The 20455-nt window shown below is 43.6% G+C and overlaps 1 long non-coding RNA gene across 1 annotated transcript; it reads right to left on the reverse strand.

The window, feature by feature from the left end:
* Positions 1 to 6685: 6685 nt before the first annotated feature.
* On the reverse strand, positions 6686 to 14194 carry LOC117347911. The gene is made up of 2 exons (XR_004536867.1): positions 13516 to 14194; positions 6686 to 7052 (listed from the first exon to the last, which is right to left on the reverse strand). It is a non-coding gene; the product is annotated as an uncharacterized LOC117347911 (long non-coding RNA).
* Positions 14195 to 20455: the final 6261 nt, after the last annotated feature.

Here is a 20455-nt window from a genome sequence, read left to right on the forward strand (position 1 = left end):
TTTTGTAAATTGCACTTGGAAATGGAACTGGGGAGTGCAAGGGGACGAAAATAACCTTGTTAGATCAGACTTGTTGGGAGTGCAGTACGGTTCTCAGCGAGGGCAGACTGATCAGCACATCCCAGAGTGACTGCGCGTGAGGTGTTACATTTTTAGGTTAATTCAGACTATGCAGACTGTTAGGGACCAGGCTTTAGGCTTTACAAAAACACTTTCTTAAGGTAAATAGCAGATGAAATATTCACATCCTAACACCTTAAGTTTTTCACACACAGACCTCGGCGATGCTGCTGTGTGTTCTTTATTTTCAGCACGCAATTAGCACCAGGATCGTCATTGGTCTCAATATACTTTTAAAATATTTTTTATATTTTAAATTAGTTTGCTTTAAATAGTTAGATAAATACTCATCTTATTTGTAATGCGGCTAGGGGATCATTTTCCGACATAATACTATGTTTCGCCAAAGCTGTTTCAAGGAAACTCCCCCGTAGATCTGCCGGTTCAATGACCAAACACTGCAACGCAGGAAACTTTGGCTCTCCATTCAGTTGCTTAGTGATTAGCCTGACCTAGAAATCATTGCACTGATATATCTATTTGCCACAACTTCTGTCTTTTTCTGTGCTGAGTTACTGTTCCTCTCAGGTCAGATTGATCCCTCTTCCATGTCACCGCACCCCTCCACCTCCCACTTCACTCTCATATAGTTGGCTCTCTCGCCTTCATGTTACAATTATCATAAAATCATGTGTCTGAGATACAAAAATCCATTTGCTGCTTACCAGTTAGGACAAAACTTGAAACCTGTCAAGTGAGAGATATCTAGGATTGATCATCTCTGATGACCTGAAGATGAGGCCAATCCAATAGCAACCAGGAAAGCTGATACTGTTGTTGACTGTGTAGCCTTGATGTTCCTCTGTGGAAGTACTGAGGGTGTCTCAGTGGGTAGGGGCTAGAACGGTTCATAGACAACCCCGCGAAAGACAAAGGCGCGCGCCGACAACTGAGCGCAAGACGGAGGCGCGCGCCAAAAAAATTACAGTTTTTAAGGGCTCCGACGGGGGGTTTTGTTGGGGAGCCCCCCCAGTTTACTTAATAGAGATCGCGCCGGCATTGTGGGGGGTTTGGGGGGTTGTAACCCTCCACATTTTACTGTAAACTTAACTTTTTCCCTAAAAACAGGGAAAAAGTGAAGTTTTCAGTAAAATGTGGGAGGTTACAACCCCCCACACCTCCCACAACGCCCCCACAACACAGTGCGATCTCTATTAAGTAAAGTGGGGGACCACCCCCCCTTCGGAGCCGTAAAAACAGTAATTTTTGTGGTGTGCGCCTCCGCGCTGCGCTCAATTGTCTGGGCGCGCCTTTGTCCTGGCGCGCTTTTGACCTGACACCGGCTAGAACACCATTCTCCCCCCACCTTAGGGTACCTCAGCCTCTGTAGCTTCTTCATATCCCTCTTCTAATCTCTAGTATCCTCTATCAGCAAGACTAGTTACTCCTCAATGACGAAAATGCCCAGGATGGGGTTTGGATGTGCAAACAAACATACATTTGCTGAAAGAAAAGATGCCTCTAACAAGAAGAGATAGAAACCACAGCAGCTGAATACAGTGCAACATCAATTGGTACAGGTGATATGGCTTGTGAAAGGTCCTCCAAATCTTCTGTGACTTCTCAGACTTTCTTTGTCTCTGAACAGACTCTTCTTCAGAGACTAAGAGTAGACAATCTCCTTGTTTCCTCGGATGTGGCCGCTGCTCTCCTGGTCAGGTGCAGGCTCTTTAACTAGTTTCTAAACTGTTTCTCTTTCCCCTCCGTGTGTAACTCCTTGAGCCCTCCCCGGGGACTTGTGGAGTACAGTTCACAAACTCCAAAGATGGTGGACATACTTCTGTACATACCTGGCACCTTGGCCCAAAGAATAGGGTTATCAGACGTCCGGATTTCCACGGACATGTCATCCTTTTTGAGGACATGTCCGGGGCTCCGGACGGCTTTTCAAAACCCGGCACTAGGGGTCCGGATTTTACTAAAGTAAAAGCTAGTAACCCTACCAAAGAACCACTCTCAAAACCCAGGCAATTCAGTCTATGATTCCCTGGCACTTCAAAGGAAAAAATAGAGGAAATGGACACGTACCTCTTCTCTACCCTAGATCTTATATCCAATGTTACATCATCATGAGAACTTCCACACAATTCCTTTTGAGGGGAAGAGAGGGGCATATTATCAGTACATACTGCTGAGTTTCTGGGATCTACACTTTTGGACCTGATTCTGGAAACAGTGCCTGCAGCGGTAGGCGCCTGCAAAATGGGTGCCTACCGTGTGTCAATCACTGGTAGGCGCCGTTTCCAGAATCTTCTACAGACGCCATTGTAGACCAGAACATACTGGCCAGACTTTACTGTAGGTAATGGTATCCTGCAAATAATGGGATGGTTGGAGAGGCTGAAGTGAGCTTGGATGGCAACTCCAGCAGTTGGAACCTAGGACAGTACCAGGTGGATGCTACGGTCTATGGCACAGAAATATCAAAGAAAAAAGACAATTTAATCATGAATTTATAATGTGCATAACTAATGGGCAGACTGGATGGACCATTCAGGTCTCTATGTGCCGTCATTTACTATGTTACTTCCTCTTGGAAAATACATATGCGATGGACGCCCTTTTGGATGTTATGAATTGGACGTTTCTGTCCTTTTGAACATTCCCCTTTAAGTGACTATGATATGAAGTCTGAGGGGAGAAGGTTTCAATGGAAACATGAGAAAATTCTTCCAATAGAGTGGTAGATATTTGTATTAGAATACTGGCAGAGGAAGAGGCAAATAATGGGTAAGAATCTAGATTGTGCAGACTGGATAGACCAATTGCTCTCCAGTTGCACTCATCTGTGAGTATTGTTATGGATCATGCATTTGATAGACTGCAGTTTACATTATAAGAGAAAATTCAGCCCAAGGTGACCTAACTCTGGATATGCCATGCTGGGGTGTGCATGGCTTCTAGCATTGAATAACCCAGGCATGTGCATTGGCTTTGAAGTTAACTGGTCACTGGCCGATATTCAGATCGGTGCCCGGTTAACTCCTCACATAATGTTAAAGTAGCTGTTTTGCTGCTCTGACTTTGGGCCCCTTTTACAAAACCGTGGCAGTGATTCCTCTGCAGCAAATGCACCAAAGCTTATTCAATTCCTATGGGCTTCGGTGTATTTGCTGTGGGAGAATCCTTACCGCGGCTTTGTAAAAGGAGCCCTTTATGGTGCTCTGCCCTAATCGATTAGGGGATGGACGGTTAGTGGCAATATTCAGCGGCATCTGTGACAGAGTAAGAGGGATGGGATAGGCGGGCCACCTCGGGCACTGTCTTCATGGGGGGGGGGGTGCCAGCACCTCTCCTCCTCTCTGCCTCCCCCCCCCACATGCCTCTTTAAAATGTTCACTGACGCAAGCAGCATCTTCCACTTGCTGCTCACATCAGCCTCGGCTCCCATATGATGTCACTTCCTGGTTGTGGGACCAAGATGTGATGTCAGAAGGGAGCCGAAACTGGCGCGAGTAGCAGGTGGAAGATGTGCTGGCGAGATATGCAGCAGCGGGGGCGTCACCGCCCCGGCTGCCAACCTTCCTCGATATGCCACTGAGCAACATCACCTGGTTAAATACCAGTGAATACTGGCGGTTGGCCAGGTCAGTGGGGTTTAACTGTACAGGACCCTCTCATTAACAAGTACTATCTCTGTCCCTAGTGGGCTCACAATTGAAGTGCCCTCCCCCAATTGTTGTGTGGTTGTATGATACTTGTATCACCTCTCTGCAGTTCTGATGTATATTAAGCATTTTTCCCCATAGACACACAACAGGGAAACCCTTCAGTGCATCTAGCACAGATGTAGATGCCTGTCAGGGCCCTCTTTAACAGTGTTTAAACAGGCTCTCTCTGGGACTGCTTTATAAATGAGAGAACATAATGGATGTAGAGTTTAATCATTCCCAGCATAGAATTTCTCATTTCCAAAGGCTGGAAACTGCCATTCATTAACCGTGTCACTCTCTGCATATGTTTACACCAGTAGCCGCTCTTTAAATCTTTATCAGTGCCTGGGAAGGCAAGTGAGGGATGTCTCCATCACAACAAGCATGCTCCTTACACGTTTCTCACTTCCCTTTGCAATCCATTTAATTTATCTCCCCCCCGCCCCTCACAATATTTGTGGCATCTTATTCCCGCCACCTGCTTCTCAGCTAAGACTCCAATCAATGCTGCTTGGGTGGGTGTGATGAAGGGCCTTGAAAGAGGCAGGGGTGGGGAGGGGGGAGTTCTCATTGTTAAAGTACATAGCTCTGTCAGCACAGATAGGGTGAGGCTGGAGAGTCAGATAATGGGGGATGAGGAGGGAATAGAAAGAGAATAACAACGCATTGACGTGGACAGACAGCATTCATTTGTGGATCTTTCCCAGTACATGAGTCACATGAATTGGAACCTCTACAAAATTAGCAAGGACTGGAAAATACTATGTATGAAATCTTTGTGCTAAACATGAATCATTGATAGGGTTACCAGATTTTACTTTAGTAAAATCCGGACCCCCTAGAACTGTCCCCAGGCCTGCCCATTTCTGCCCCATTATGCCCCAGTCCCCCCCTCCCCCGCTGCCTGCTCTCGTTGGGCAGGAGGGCTTCCATGCATGCATGGATGTGATGCGATGACTACACGTGGCATTTGCACATGTCCTCCTGCCTGATGCGATTTTGAGGAAGCTTTTCAAAGCCCGGACAAAATGCCAGGTTTTGAAAAGCCATCCAGAGCCCCGGACATGTCCTTGAAAAGGAGGACATGTCCGGGGAAAGCTGGAGAAAGCCTCATCCAAGGCTAGACAAATGTTGGGTTGCATCCGGAGAAGTTTTGTCAGCCGAAAGCCCGAAGTGGTAATGCCGCTATACAGGTCCATGGTGAGACCACATCTGGAATACTGTGTACAATTTTGGAGGCCACATTATCAGAAGGATGTGCTGAGAATAGAATCGGTTCAACGGTTGGCCACCAGGATGGTCTCAGGAGTCAAGGATCTCCCATATGAAGAACGTCTAGGTAAGTTGCAGCTATGCTCTCTCGAGGAATGCAGAGAGAGGGGTGACATGATAGAGACATTCAAATACGTTACTGGCCGTACTGAGGTGGAAGAAGACATCTTTTTCCTTACAGGACCTACGGCGACAAGAGGGCATCCACTAAAAATCAGGGGCGGGAGATTTTCGGTGAAGTACTTCTTCACCGAAAGGGTGGTTGACCGTTGGAATGATCTTCCACTTCAGGTAGTTGAGGCCAATAACGTGACTGACTTTAAGAACAAATGGGATCAACATGTGGGTTCACTTCAAAGAAAAACTTAGGGGGGAGGGTTATTTGAGTGGACAGACTTGTTGGGCCGAAGGCCCTTTTCTGCTGTCATATTCTATGTTTCTATGTTTCTAGAGCTTCCCAAATCTACCCTGGATGCAGAAACAAACAGCAGAGACACCAGTCCACTGATGGCAGAAAGGATATCTGAGGAAACCAAATGTTCGCTGTAAAAGTATTCGATAAAGTGACTAAACATGAGCCATGTTTCAGCTGCAAGACCTGCCTCAGGAGTCTAAAACCATACAAATAAATAATTATAATCATATAAAAACAGCAATAGATTCATAAATGAATACTGCGTTTTGTTTGCAGAGATTTTTGTTCTTGGTTTTGCTTTGAATTTTCAGGATAGGCATGCAAATTGATCTCATGCATATTCATCGTGAATATCCTGAAAGCCCAACCAGCTGTATGGTGTGCAGGGCAGCTTGGGGAAGCTCTACTCCTAGGAACTTTATTTTTTAGTATTATACCTTTTAACTTGAATTTATCATTGTATTATATGTTTTAATGCCAATGTATATTTGTTTTATGGTTACCACCTTGATGTGGTTTTCAGAGGGGAAGAGGATGATGAAATAAATCTAATCAAAAATCAAATTAAAGCCCTCCAGCGCTACAGCTGCTTCTGTGGTGACACCGGGATCTGGATTAGTTACTGAATAGGGAGTCCCAGTGCTAAAGCCCAGTAATCCTCTTTAGACCAGTACACGACATTCTGGGGGGAATTAAGCACACACTTGACATGCAATGCAGAAGTGGAGCTGATGGAGCGGCACACAGCACAAAGACAAAGCTGAAATGTGACTGGAACACACTTTCAGTTCAGTAAGTTAACTTCTAGGAGAGGCCTATGATTGGTTGGCAGTAGCTGAATGTACACAGATACTGTATTTCTAATCTTTAATATATGGACAAGAAACAGATACTGAGTATGGGCATTTTATTTTCTAAAATATCTAAAAGGTGAATTTTTTTGTCACCAAAAAGATTTACATAGTTTTATCTCACATATGACAAAATTTTAGAAACTTTTTGTTGTCATGTGCTACTGGCCAATCCAAATGTTTATCAAAATGAGCCTCAGAACAGCAGGCAGGATAACTTAATCCATGCCAGACAATCAAGCCAGCCGGCTAGAGTCCAATAATCACAGGCTTCTCTTGTGTCCTGGTGCAATTGCAGCAAAAAAACCTCTGAAATCTAAGAAAAAAACTGCAATTCACCCGGGCAGAGAGATACACAATCTATAGCACCGTGCTACAGAACAAAACAGTGTTTAATATTTAATGTGGTGAAAAAACAAAATCAAAACCACACAATAACCCCAAAACATGCAAAAATGCAAAACAAGCCAAGTACTTAGCTGCTGGCAGGAGGAATTTAAAGAGCTGGAAATGGGAGAAGCTTCTCTTAAAACACCAATCTTCTAACAATTCACACAATTAGTCCACTGCTGACCATTGCTGTCCTCGTCAAGTCCTCTCAACGTTACTGAAACAGTCTTCAAGTCTGCAATATCCACAGTAAGCCAGGAACCGGGAACCAGGAGCCACATACACTTTGGCCCCACCCCAAACTCTCGTGCAGGTAGTACTCCAGGCCGGTGGTACACATGGATGAAGAATCTTTAGGAAAAGGAAACGAGCATCTTTTGACTAAAAAAGGTCAATCATTTTCAAATGTTTTAAAAATGTCACCCTGTCCTTCCCGCCCTTGCACATATCTAAAAGCACATTGCATTGTCACTTTCAGCTACATCAAAAAGACTGAGGAATGGAGAGCAAAGCATGTTAAGAAATTTAATATTGAAATTACTTTGCATATGTTACAGGAATACTTTGGCGATGCAAAGTATCTGGTTCCTCTGAATCTGCAAAAAGAAATACTGTAAGGAATTTCCCTGAAAATTTGTTTGCAGGGAGCCCGGTGTAAGAAGGGCTACTGGGCAGGGACTTAGGCTTCCCACAATCTGATTTGCACTGGGCCATGACAGTAAGAAAGGGCAAGAAACCACCATATTCCTGTCTTTCAAGTTTCAAGTTTATTTATTTATTTTTTTAATAAATCTTTAATAAGTTTCTTTTTTTTTAATTAATCTTTATTGATTTTTAATCTAAAACAGTATCATATAAATGAACAACCAGTAGGTATTACATACATTACACTAATATCTGTACAGGTAACATATATCATTCAAGATTTTCAGTTATCCTACATATAATAATAACATAATAAGTTTCAAACAATCATAGTGCACAACAATTATACACACAAATAATAGTACAATAAAAGCACTTTTAACTAGTAAATGTATGTAACAATCACTTTAACCCCCACCCCCAAATTAATAAACTTCTTTTGATAATGATAGGGGCTGCTATACAACTGATTTTGAGAAATTGGAAAAACTGGGATAGGTTGATTTATAGTTTTTGGTGGGAATCGTTGTGTCATATATTTAAAATGGAGCGGGTGTTAGCTGTACAACAGGGTAATTATAAAAAACTTTTAAGGGTTTGGGAGCCATTGATAAGTTATTGAAAGACTGATTTTATTTTTGGTCATTTCATTATACACATCCAGGGGATGGGGTGGGGGGTAAGTTTCAAGTTTATTAACATTTTGTATGCCACTCAATCAGACTTCTGAGCGGTGTACAATAAAAATACAGTTTGTGACAAAAATAGGGTTTGCATTTGACAATTAAAATCTATGTGACATACTCAGACAAAAGACGGACGGGAACAGATGGAACAAGGGATAGGAACTACAATATTTTGAGAAAAGAGTACAATTAGGGAGAAAATGACAGGGAAGGGACAGATGATGCCTTCTGCTGTTGGCGTCTGTTTAATCCCCTACGCTTCGCCCCATACACTACCCTCAGATGATCAAGATTTGCTTGGTTGTTCCCTCCATCCGAAAAATCTTCTACGACACCACCAGAAGATCCATCTTTTCAGTTATAATGCCTTCACTCTGGAACACTCTTCTCTTGCACATAAGACAAGAGTCTTCTTTCACATTATTCAGGACAAAACTCGAAACTTTTTTATTCGAGGATGCTTCCAACACCTAATCCAGGAGCCCTTTTCTTTCCCTGGAATAACATTTATTTCAGATTTTCAACTCCAAACGCCTCTTTAGTGATGAATTAACTGTAAACCATCTAGATAATTTGATGGACGATATATCAAAGAAATAATAAACTTGGAAACTTGGATATACTGAACTCAGGTGAAGAGATGCCCTCCTAGGGCTGGAGAGAACCTTGACCACAGACCAGGGATTTCTTCCCTGGGCTTCAGGAGCAGAGAGACTGTGAGCTACAAATCTTTAATGAAAGGCAAGAATATAGGTGGGCATCCCTTCTTGCAGGAGAGAGAGAGAAAGGTGTGGGGAGGGGGGGACAGATTGGCGATTCCTTTTCTAGGCTTAGGAGGAACAGAGTTGGTGTGAGTTCAGGATCTTCTCTTCATATTTTCTAAGGGTGGTTTATGGTTTATTTGAATTAACTGTACCACCTTTTAATAGCAAAATGTCAACGTGGTTTACAGACCAGTAGAAGAGGAAAGGAACACCATACAGTGAATAGAAAAGCATACGTTAAAGAGAGAAAAGGAAAAATAGGCACCTGCACAAATGCCAAGTTACAGGTGGAAACTGAGGAAGGAGGGAGACTCAGAAATGGAAGGAGGGAGAAGCAAGGAAGGAGGGGGACCTGCCTGGGTGTGCCCAGGAGGGACCCAGCCACCCACAAGCTCAAAGAAGAAATAAAAAACCAAACCTCTCTGAGCTATTGGAGAGCTTATCCAACCATTGGGAGCAGTTGGGGGGCATCGCCCATTTGTGGCTGACTCATCCTGCTTCACCTAGGAGAATGCCAAGTTACCCTGTTCCAAGAGGGAGATTTAGGCCAGCTTTGGAGTTCTGAGATCCCCATCCCAGTGCATTATGGGAGCTACGGTACTGATTTCAGTGAGCTGAATCAGGAACTTCCTATGTGCAATACCACCATGGCACCTTTCACTGAATAAAAAACTGTAAAAACCCTCTCCACTGACCACATCTGTAAATTTAATAACTGATGAATACTGCATAGCTGACCCCTACAAACGTGATTAAACTAAACTAAACCTTAGGTTTGTATACCGCGCCATCTCCATGGTCATGGAGCTCGGCACGGTTTACAGGGATTGTAATGAGAAAGGAACTCCAGGGAAAGGGTTAGATGATTCCCTATAATCCCCAACATGCATACAGATAAGCAATGCAACAGCTCTAACTCATATATATGCACCATGAAGTAGGTTTAAAAAGCAGCCCTGGAGGACAGTGTGCAGGAGATCATACTGAGAAGGGATCTTAGGATGATGTTTACAATTGTGTCAGTCACAGCAGTTGAAAATTCCTTTTTCTGGGGCTGCAGATGAAAATATTCTAAAAGGTCAAAGGGGAAAATGCACTTCTTGTCAGGGGGACAATGCGAGGTGACGGTCTGACAGTAACTGAATGCCCAGCTCAGTATAAGCAATCACATTTCCCCTCTCTTGTCATAGTCCTGGTCTACTACCTAGTACTGAGGATCCACAATAGAAATCTCTGAAGCTTAGAAAAAGAAGCTCAAGCATTGCTATTCTGTATCTCAGTGTAGGGGAATAGCCTAATGGTTAATGCAGTGGCTGGGGACCCAGGTTTAATTCTCGCTGCAGCTCCTTGTGACTGTGAGTAGAGAATGACACAGGGACAAATGTCGCCCCGTCCCTGCGGGAACTCATTTTCCCATCCCCACGAGCTCTTTTCCTGTCCCTGCCCCATTCCTGCAAACTCCGTCCTCATCTGGCCAAGCCTCCAACACTTTCAAATGCTAAGTAGCAACATTCTAGAGCTCAGATTGTGATGTCATAATGCCTCATTCCACCAATGCCTAAGCTCCGTCCTCATCTGCACAAGCCTCAAACACTTTAAAATCATAAGTAACAACATTCTAGAGCTCAGATTGTGATGTCATAATGCCTCATTCCACCAATGCCTAAGCTCCGTCCTCATCTGCTCAAGCCTCAACCACTTTAAAATCATAAGTGGTCGAGGCTTGTGCAGTTAAGGCAGAGCTGACAGGAATGGGACAGGGACGGGGAAAAATTTGTCCCTTTGTCATTCTCTAACTGAGTAACTTATGTAACCCTCCATTGCACCTGTGTACAAAATATGTACTTGTATATTGACTTGCTTTGATGGTAACCACAGAAAGGCAGTATATCAAATCCCATCCCCTTTCCTTGATCTGGCTTTGCTTGAAAGGAGTCTTCAATTTTTTTCAGAATTGTAAAAAACAACAACAACCCCCCCCATACAAAAATGATTTTTTTTTTTCTCATTGTAAATCAGAGGTGTCTAGCTTACAAGCTGTGACAACATAGAACTGTGGAGCGCAGAGAGAGGGGAGACATGATCGAGACGTTCAAGTATCTTACGGGCCGCATCGAGGCGGAGGAAGATATCTTCTTTTTCAAGGGTCCCACGACAACAAGAGGGCATCCGTTGAAAATCAGGGGTGGGAAACTACGAGGTGACACCAGGAAATTCTTTTTCACTGAAAGAGTGGTTGATCGCTGGAATAGTCTTCCACTACAGGTGATTGAGGCCAGCAGCGTGCCTGATTTTAAGGCCAAATGGGATCGGCACATGGGATCTATTCACAGGGCAAAGGTAGGGGAGGGACATTAAGGTGGGCAGACTAGATGGGCCGTGGGCCCTTATCTGCCGTCTATTTCTATGTTTCTATGTGGTGGAGATGGTTGAGACCACTTTAAACCAAAGTACATTCAAGGCTGGAACAACCTCTCTGGATACAGATGGTTACTGGTTTGTTCTGAGAGCTGAGGTCTCGACTAAAAGGACTCTAAAAGTCTCTGGATTCCTGGCACTCATTTTGTTTTATGTCTCATGCATATTCCAAACCGCAATTGGCTAACACTCTTATTCCCTTTGGTGAGAATGTTTGGACTTAATTAGATATTAAAGAAAAAATTAATATAGTGGACATCAGTAGGGGATGATATGGAAAGGGACTGTAGGCCTGGGCAGTAACTCATAGATGACCAGCACCAGACAATAAGTCTAAACAAGAACTGCCCCATACATCATTTAGTCCAATTTTGTGAAATTAATTAAGCGAAACACTATATAAGTCTTAAATAAATATTCAAACCAATTGAAAAAAGGAAAAAAAAAAGACTTAGGGCTCCTTTTATCAAGCCACGGTTGCGGTGTAACGTGTGTAATAGCGCGCGTTAAACCGCCAGCTGCGTTAGCCGCTAATGTCTGCCTTGAGCAGACGGTAGTTTTTTGGCCAGTGCGAGGGTTAGCACGTGATTAAAAGTCGCATGCGCTAACCCCGCTAGCGCGGCTTGATAAAAGGAGCCCTTAATAAACTCCCCAAATCATATTCCCCCAGATATTTTTAAACTTTTCTATTTATAGTAAATCATTGTAAGTACAAGTACAGCAAGAAAGGAGTAAACTAAAAGACCCAACGCCATGTCTAAACCACAGAAGAACATTGATAGGCAAGGCCGGAAACCTGGAAGGTTCCCCCTTTTACTATTCCTTCACTCTTGGTGTGAGAAAAAGTCCATGTGGTGGAGGTGGCCTAGTAGTGGAAAGAGCTACTGCCTCAAGACTGTGGAGGAAACTGGACTCATTGTAAACTAGTGGAATGAATGTCCAGGCAGGTTCTTATCCAGTTTATAAAGATAACAATCCTACTACAAGTCAAATGCAGGTGTAATAACTCTGAAACCACCCAAGCGATTAAAGCGAGAAGGAAAAAGCCCCAGAACCCCACCATCTCTCTCTGTTTGAATGTGGGTAGGTAACTGTTGGGATGATCACTAGCGTAAAAATCTCCTTCACTACAAACATAAGGCAAAAACAAGCTTTAAAGTATCTTAACTGTAATACAGGCAGTCCCTGAGTTACAGACACCTGACTTAAGTACGACTCGTACTTAAGAATGTGGTTGCGGCTTAATTTGATTTCACTGAGCAGTATTTCCAGTGCCATAGACTCCTACACTTCTCCTGCAACAAATTCAGGAATGCCTGGCCACATTAAGAACAGTGTGTAGTTGTGCATGTTGTACCTTAGAGGGAACGCTGGTAGGGACAGATGGCCTTTTTGTCAGCTGGGAGCAGAGGTAAGCAGCAAGAATCTTAAAACCTACATGCTCTGAGTTACATATGACTTAAGAATAGCTTCAAAAACGTAACTCATTCTTAACCCAGAGACTGCCTGTATAGAAATAATTAAGCCATTGTGATATCACTGATGAGGTTGGCTCTTAGGCATTGGTGGAATGAGGCATTATGACATCACAATCTCAGCTCTAGAATGTTGTTACTCCTTAGGATCTTGCCAGGCACTTATGACCTGGGTTGGTCCTTGGCAGTCCCTGAGTTACAGACGCCCGACTTAAGTACGAATCGTACTTAAGAACGCAGTTGCTGCTTCAATTGATTTCACTGAGCAGTATTTCCAGTGATATAGACTTGTATAATTCTCCTATGGCAGATTCAGGAATGATGCCTGGGGACAGATGGCCCTTTTGTCAGCTAGGAGCAGTGGTAAGCAGCAAGAATCTTAAAACCTACATGCTCTGAGTTACATACGACTTAAGAATAGCTTTAAAAACGTAATTCGTTCTTAACCCGGGGACTGCCTGTATTTTAAGCGCTTATCTGTTGTTGGAGAGATCAATTCAGTTTATGACATTCTTCATATAACTAACCAGAAGGAATAAGGAATCTTGTCTCAAAATACACCAGAGCAAGTGGTTCAGTTTTGAAGAAGCCAACGTGAATAAAGCACCCATAGATTTACTTTCTCAGTGATTTGTCATTCCCCTGATGAAGGCAACTTGGTTGCCGAAACTTGGATACTAGTTGGGGAATGGTATGCATCAACACTGAGACTATGTACTAGTATTTTGGACTGTTTATCATACTTTTATAGACCTTTGTGGAAGTTTTATTTATATGCACTAAACGTAGCTGTAGGTTGGAAATCATTCTTCACATAACCAAATACCTTTTTCTCCATGACCAGGATACATTTCCAATGTCTGACCACAGCATGCCTGGAGCTCTAAAGAGTCCCTCCCAACCCAGGTGCTGCTCTGGTCTAAAGCAGACCTGCATTTTCATTCAGGCTCCATATACTCGATTGTTAGATGCTCATTTGTTTCAAGGGGGATAAAAAGATGAATTGGTTGCCTGTCCCTTTGTTTTTCCTGTCTTCGGTGATTAGGATGAATCATCTCTTTCCCCCACTGGGGATGCACAGTGTATCCACAAGCCCAGAAATGTTCCTTTTAGCACAGTCAGGAATCAATCACAGACGACAATGGAGTACAACAAAGCTCCTGTCTCATTTGTAACAGCAACAACATTATCACCGGTCCCTTGTCCCCCCTTAGCATTGCTACCGAACATAATAAACACCAGTCTGTTAGTGCAGCTAGTGCCATAACTGGGATGCAGGGTAAGTCTCAGTTTTTCATACCATTTCCCCTCAGAAAGGTCAGGCAAAAGTCACCAAAGACGCCATATGTAATAAGGTGTAGGAGGGATAACACACAGATGTGACCGACTGATACAGAGAGATTATTACGCAAGAGAACTGCATGTAAAGATAGAAGCAGACAGCGCACTGTTCATTTACATCCCTTGGGAGGGGCCTGAGACGTCTAAGCCAATCAGGGACTACCTTAGGAAGGAGCCTAAGAAAGTCCGTGATTGGCCAAAACAAATGTCCTACCCAACAATAGCATCACACTGCCCTTTCCTTCTCTCAACTCTGCGGCCTTTCAGGATCTGCGTTCCAATTTCTGAACCCTGTCCCTCCCTGGAGTACCTTACAGGTGTCCCCGGTGCCTGCAGTGATTCATTTTTTTTTGCTGCCAGCGCTCAGGCTTCTTTCTGCCACACCCTGCTCTCACTGATGTCACTTCCTGTTTCCTGTCTGGAGGGATGCAGCAGAAGGAAGCCTAGGGAGCACAAATGAAGTGCAGCTGTCACCGGGGTTCAGAGTTCAGATTCTGGGAGTCTGCAGAGAAGAGAAGTAGAATGTGGAGTAAGTATTTTTTAAAAAACCCTGTATTTTTCATATCTCTGGGGAGAGGGGTGGAAGGGCCCATCCAAAATACTTTTACTAAAGCTTAGTGAATGTCAATGGATATTAACATGCACTAAGTGCTACAAGGCCATAGGACGTGCAGTGGTTAGCACATGCTAATATCCATTAGTGCGCATTAAGCTTTAATAAAATGGTCCCTTAGATTCTGAGCCTTCCAGGGACAGAACATACCTTCTACACTTGAATGGACACTGCTTTGATGGCTTGTGAGTGGAATATAAAAAAACATAAACCACAGTTTTAATGCATAGCATGTTAAATCTCTGACATATTACCTCTGTCCAAGTGATCCACCTTCTTTTTGTATAGCACACTGTGTTTTCCCTTTGCTTCTCTGGTCCAATGAATTTTAGCATGACAAAAGGATGCAGATAAATACAACCTCCCTGTGGGGCCAGTGATAACAATTCAAAAAAGCAGTGGACAAAGAGGATCCGTAGTGGTAGGTAAATGAGATGAAAAGCCAGAGCTGAAGGACGCCTTGGCCATATTACAGCAGGAAGGAAACATGTCAGACTGAATGGACCTTGTGGGTGTTGTATTTCTTCTTTCCTTTTGAAGCAGATCTTTCTTTTAGTGCAAATGACTTCAGACACTGATCTCTTGCTAGCAGTGAAGAGAGACCTGTGAAGCTAGGTTTAGTTTTAAAGCTCTAGTGTACATGTCTTGATATTCTCAGCTGGAAAAGTCACTCAGCAAGGCCTCCAGGAGCCTGGGGATGGGATGAGACTAATGCTGCACAAGTTATGTTAATGCAGCAACAAAACCAGGAAAGTTTGTCAATCAAGAGTTTGCCCACACACAGCTAGCTGTAAAAAAAAAATGGTTATAAATTGTTTTTCCTCCTCTGTGCCTTTTGAGTATTGTAAGAGGTTTTCCAGGGTAGGGGCTTTACTGATGTGTGGTTTGAGCCCAGCTGGGCCAAACAGCATGATAAAGCTTGAGGGATCATGGTTTTAAAAAAAGAATTATTATAAATAAACAGTAAAAAGGGATGAAATAATGACAAGGAATATTTATGTAAATAGAATTGCCTAAGTATCTCTGGAAACCAATTTCAAAACAAAAAAAATGAGCAATAAAGGTCTCAATACAAGTTAAATACTAGTAGAATGCTTTTGGAATTTGACAATAATAAATTCAATATCAAAACTAGAAAGATAAAGAGCCCTATTCACAAAGAGCCATTAAAGGTTACAGTACTGACGTGCAATACACACATTCCCATTGTTCACTAATCATGCACGGTAAAATGCCAGTGTGAATAGAGCTGAAAATGTATTCAGATGCTTTGCCAGAAATGTTTTAGACGTAGAGACAGCAACATGTACATTTTTGCCTTAAAAAAAAAAAGCAAAACTGTTGAAGGTAACACATTCAAAGCAGCCAAGATTCTCATTCTCTCCATTTGAAGCAAAAAAAAAAAATCAGACAGGAATCCTCTTTGTTTATCCCAAACCTTTTTGAATTCTCCTTGTCTCCCCATCTCAGGATTCATTGTTTCAACCATGTGTCTTTCATAAATGAGGTGCCTATGTTTAGGTACTTGATCAGATAAATCATCTCGCTTTCCTACGTAGATTACCTTCCCAATAATTACTTATAGAATTTGCAACTTGAAAAAGTCAGGTCTCCCTTCAAGTTCCCAACTGCTCCCCATAATTTGTTCACCTACCAGAAGTGGATAGCTGTGGTCCTTGAGGGCCACAATCTGGCTAGATTTTCAAGATTTCCACAATGAACATGTGTGAGATGGATTTATATGTACTGCTTCTATTGTATACAAATAGGTCTTATGCACATTCATTGTAGAAATCTTGAAAACCTGACTGGGTTGTGGTGGCCCTCAAGGACTACGATTGTCCACCCTTGCTTTAGCTCTCCAGTTATAAGTGGCACAGAAGCCAACTTTTCAAAATCATTGGGGGTGCTAAACCTAAAAGAAATGACTGCTTCTTGGATACAGTCAAGGAGTTTATTCAATATTGGGCAGAGCTGCCTCCTGTGATAAGAGGTGGGAGGGGCCTGGCAGACGCTGGCTCCTTGTCATCTAGTAGGCCTCAATTCATATAGAACACTTGAGCAGCTGCTAAAAAAAAAAATCAGGCTGACACAGATGGTATAATTCTGTCTTTCTAACATTTGAAGGGATACTGCCACAGTGTTCATGACACACCCAGGCCTGGGTTTAGGCATACATAATAAAAGTAACCAAATTTTGGTAGTTGCCGGAGTATGGCCACTGCCATTAAGCCTTAAGCCAGGACTGCTTTCATTTTAAGCGTTTGCCAAGCAGCAGCAGCAGCAGCAACTCTAATAATAAAAGCTCATCACAGTGCCTGCCAGCCCTCATGTGCTAACAAGTATTGTGGCATCCCATTGCTTACATAGGTTTCCATTGTGATAGGAAACCCATGTGGGAGGAACGCCTGTTGCATGCAAAGGCTGGCAGGCCTTGCCTAGAAGCTTCTTACCTGTGATGCTAATGCTGCTCAAGGATCAGTACTTATCAGAACAGTATTAAGTGAGAGGACTTAAAGAAAAGTTTTGTACAAATTCCTGGAGGAAAAGTCCATAGTCTGCTGTTGAGACAGCATGGAATGCTGCTAATATTTGGGTTTCTGCCAGGTACTTGTGACTTGGCCTCTGCAAAGACAGGATACTGGGCTAGATGGACCATTGGTCTTACCCAGTAAGGCTATTCTTATGTTCTTATGGACTGAATCTTACAGAGGTGAACAGTGAGGAGGAAAGCAAAGTACCTCTTCCTCCTAACCACCTGACTTTGGACACCCATGACTGTAATCCAGCTCTGGGCAGCATACCAGGATCTCGTATACATTCTTGGATGGACTTCTACCCCCAGCTTTCTAAACAGAAGACTTGTGATTCTGTTGGGATGGGGATAATCCTATTATTGCAAATCCTTTTTCTTCCTCATAAATTGGTACGGACATGGTCTGTTTTCTTTCCACAAGTCTCCATGAAAAGAGATCCTCATCTGAAATGGCACTTTATAAGGGACTTTCCACCTATTCTCCTGCAATTCCCAAAGTTTCCCTCACCAACTGACTCCATCCACTTCCCGTTCCCACTCACCTAATCTTTCCATTATCCATTAATCCATCTTCATTCATCAGCCCACCCTCCAACTACTTAACTACTCCTACTTATCACTTATATAGTGCTGAAAGGCATATGCAGCACTGTACATTTTGACATTTATAGATGGTCCCTGCTCGGAAGTCCTTACAATCTAACTTGGACCGACAGACATAACATATAAGGTGAGAGAAGTTAGGAGTCAGAAACACTCTCAAAGAGGTGGGCTTTAAAAGGGCCTTGAACACTGCCAGAGACTGAGCCCGCTGTAGGGATTTGGGCAGCTTGTTACAAGCATACAACGTATCAAGTTGAAGAGAAGGGCACAGATAAGTGGAGTTCACAGCTGAGTGGAGCTCATGGGGGAGGGGGGGAACACAGGGGGAGATAAGTGAAGAGAGATAGTGAGGGGCAGCTGAGTGAGTGCATTTGTAGGTCAGTAAGAGGAGTTTGAATTGTATTTGGAAATGGATGGGAAGCCAATGAAGTGACTTTAGGAGAGGGGTAACGTGAGTATAGCAGCTCTCCCGGAATATGAGTCGTGCAGCCGAATTCTGGACGGATTGGAGGGAAGTGAGATGGCTAAGTGGAAGGTCTGAGAGTAGCAAGTTGCAATAGTCTAAGCACGAGGTGATGAGTGCGTGGATAAGTGTTTTGGTAATGTGCTCAGAGAGGAAGGGTCAAATTTTGGTAATATTATAGAGGAAGAAGCGGCAGGTTTTAGCGATATGTTGTATCTGGGCAGTGAAGGAGTGGGAGGAGTCAAAGATTACCCCGAGATTATGAGCAGCCAAAACAGGAAGGATGAGAGTGTTGTCCACAGAGGCGGAGAATGTGGGAAGTGGAGAAATGGGTTTGGGTGGGAAGATGAGCAGCTCTATTTTAGCCATATTCAATTTTAGATGGCGGTAAGACATCCAGATGGCAATGTCAGACAGGCAGGCTGGTCTGGGTTTCAGTAGAGATATTTGGCACAGAGAGGTAGATTGGGAGTCGTCAGCATAGAGGTGATGCTGGAAGCCGTGGGATGAGATTAGCGCTCCAAGTGAGCAATTGTAGATTGAGAAAAGGAGTGATCCCAGGACCGAGCCTTGAGGTACACCAATCGATAGTGGGAAGAGTGTGGAGGAGGAACCACCATTGCATACACTGAAGGTACGATGGGAGAGGTAGGAAGAAAACCAGGAGAGGGCAGAACCCTGGAATCTCAATAAGGACAGCGTATCAAGGAGTAGGCAGTGACCAACCATATCAAAGGCGGCAGACAGATCGAGAATGCAGATAGAGTAGAGGCCTTTGGATCTGGCCAAGAACAGGTCATTGGAAACTTTAGTAAGGGCAGTTTCTGTGGAATGTAGAGGTTGAAGGCCTGACTGAAGCGGATCCAGAATAGCATTGGATGAGAGGAAGTCCAGGCAACGGAGGTGAACAGCACGTTCAAGTAACTTGGATAAGAAGGGGAGGAGGGAGATGGGGGTGATAGTTGTAGGGAAACATGGGGTCCAGTGAGGGTTTCTTGAGGAGGGGTGTGACAACAGCATGTTTGAAGGCATCAGGGACAGTTGCAGTGAAATGTGATAGGTTGAGGATGTGACAGATAGGAGGTATGACACAGGACAAGATAGCACCATTGGTGAGTGGGAATTAGATTGGAGGAGCAGGTAGTGGGTTTGGAGGATGAGAGAAGATGTGTGGTTTCCTGCTCAGTGATCTCAGAAAAAGATAGAGGATGGCAGGTATTGAGGGGAGGTTAGTGGAAGGGGAAGATAGAGGGAGAAGCAGCCTGGTTGAGAGCTCTAAGTGAATCTTCTGAATCTTATTGTAGAAGAATTATGTCATTGTCTGGGGAGAAATTGAAGGGGGGATAGGCGGTGAGGATATTTTGAATGGGAGTTTAGTGTGGTAAACAGACGGCGAGGGTTGAAGCTAAGAGAAGTGGTTAAGTGGATACAGTATTCTTGTTTGGCCAGCAAAAGGGCAGACTGGAATGATGTCAGCATGAATTTGAAGCGTATGAAATCAGCGTGGGCACAGGATTTAAGCCAGAGACGTTCAACATAACGGGCACATGAGTGCAGGTAGCGGATGCGGGGGGTGAGCCAGGGTTGGGGTTTGGCATGCCTAACAGGACGTGAGATTGGAGAAGCAAGGGTATCTAGAGCAGAGGAGAGAAAGGTATTATAAGAGAGGACGGCTTCATTGACAGTCTTGTGTGATATAGTAGTTGAGGAGAGGGATGAGACAGCAGTGGAGAGGGCTCTGGGGTCAATAGCCTGAAAGTTCCTGAACGTGTTGGTGGCAATTGGCTGGATCGGGGGGGGGGGGGGTGATGAATAGTGAATGTTAACAGGCGATGGTCAGAGAGGGGAAGAGTGGTATTGCAGAATTTGGTGGTTAAGCAGTTGGAGGAAAGAATTAGGTCCAGGCAGTGTCCTGCCCCACTAACACATCCACCCACCTACCCAGTGATTAGAAGTATGAATTAAACTAGACTTCCAACTCTTGCAATGCAAGTAAACTTCACTTCTAAGTTAAAATTGTGTGTAAAACAGAAATAAAGTTAACTGTTGTGCACTATATATCAAATCTGCTGATTATATAAGGAGTAAACCAAAAATGCAGTAGTAAAAAAATGTGCTCTAAAAATTTGCTAGTCAATATTGAGCCTGTGGTGGTCAAGCATTTTAGAAAACACTGGTTGCTGAGCATTTCTTTTCTCAGATATTCAGCA

The sequence above is a fragment of the Geotrypetes seraphini genome, chromosome 13 (assembly GCF_902459505.1).
Source record: "Geotrypetes seraphini chromosome 13, aGeoSer1.1, whole genome shotgun sequence".
Classification (NCBI taxonomy): domain Eukaryota; kingdom Metazoa; phylum Chordata; class Amphibia; order Gymnophiona; family Dermophiidae; genus Geotrypetes; species Geotrypetes seraphini.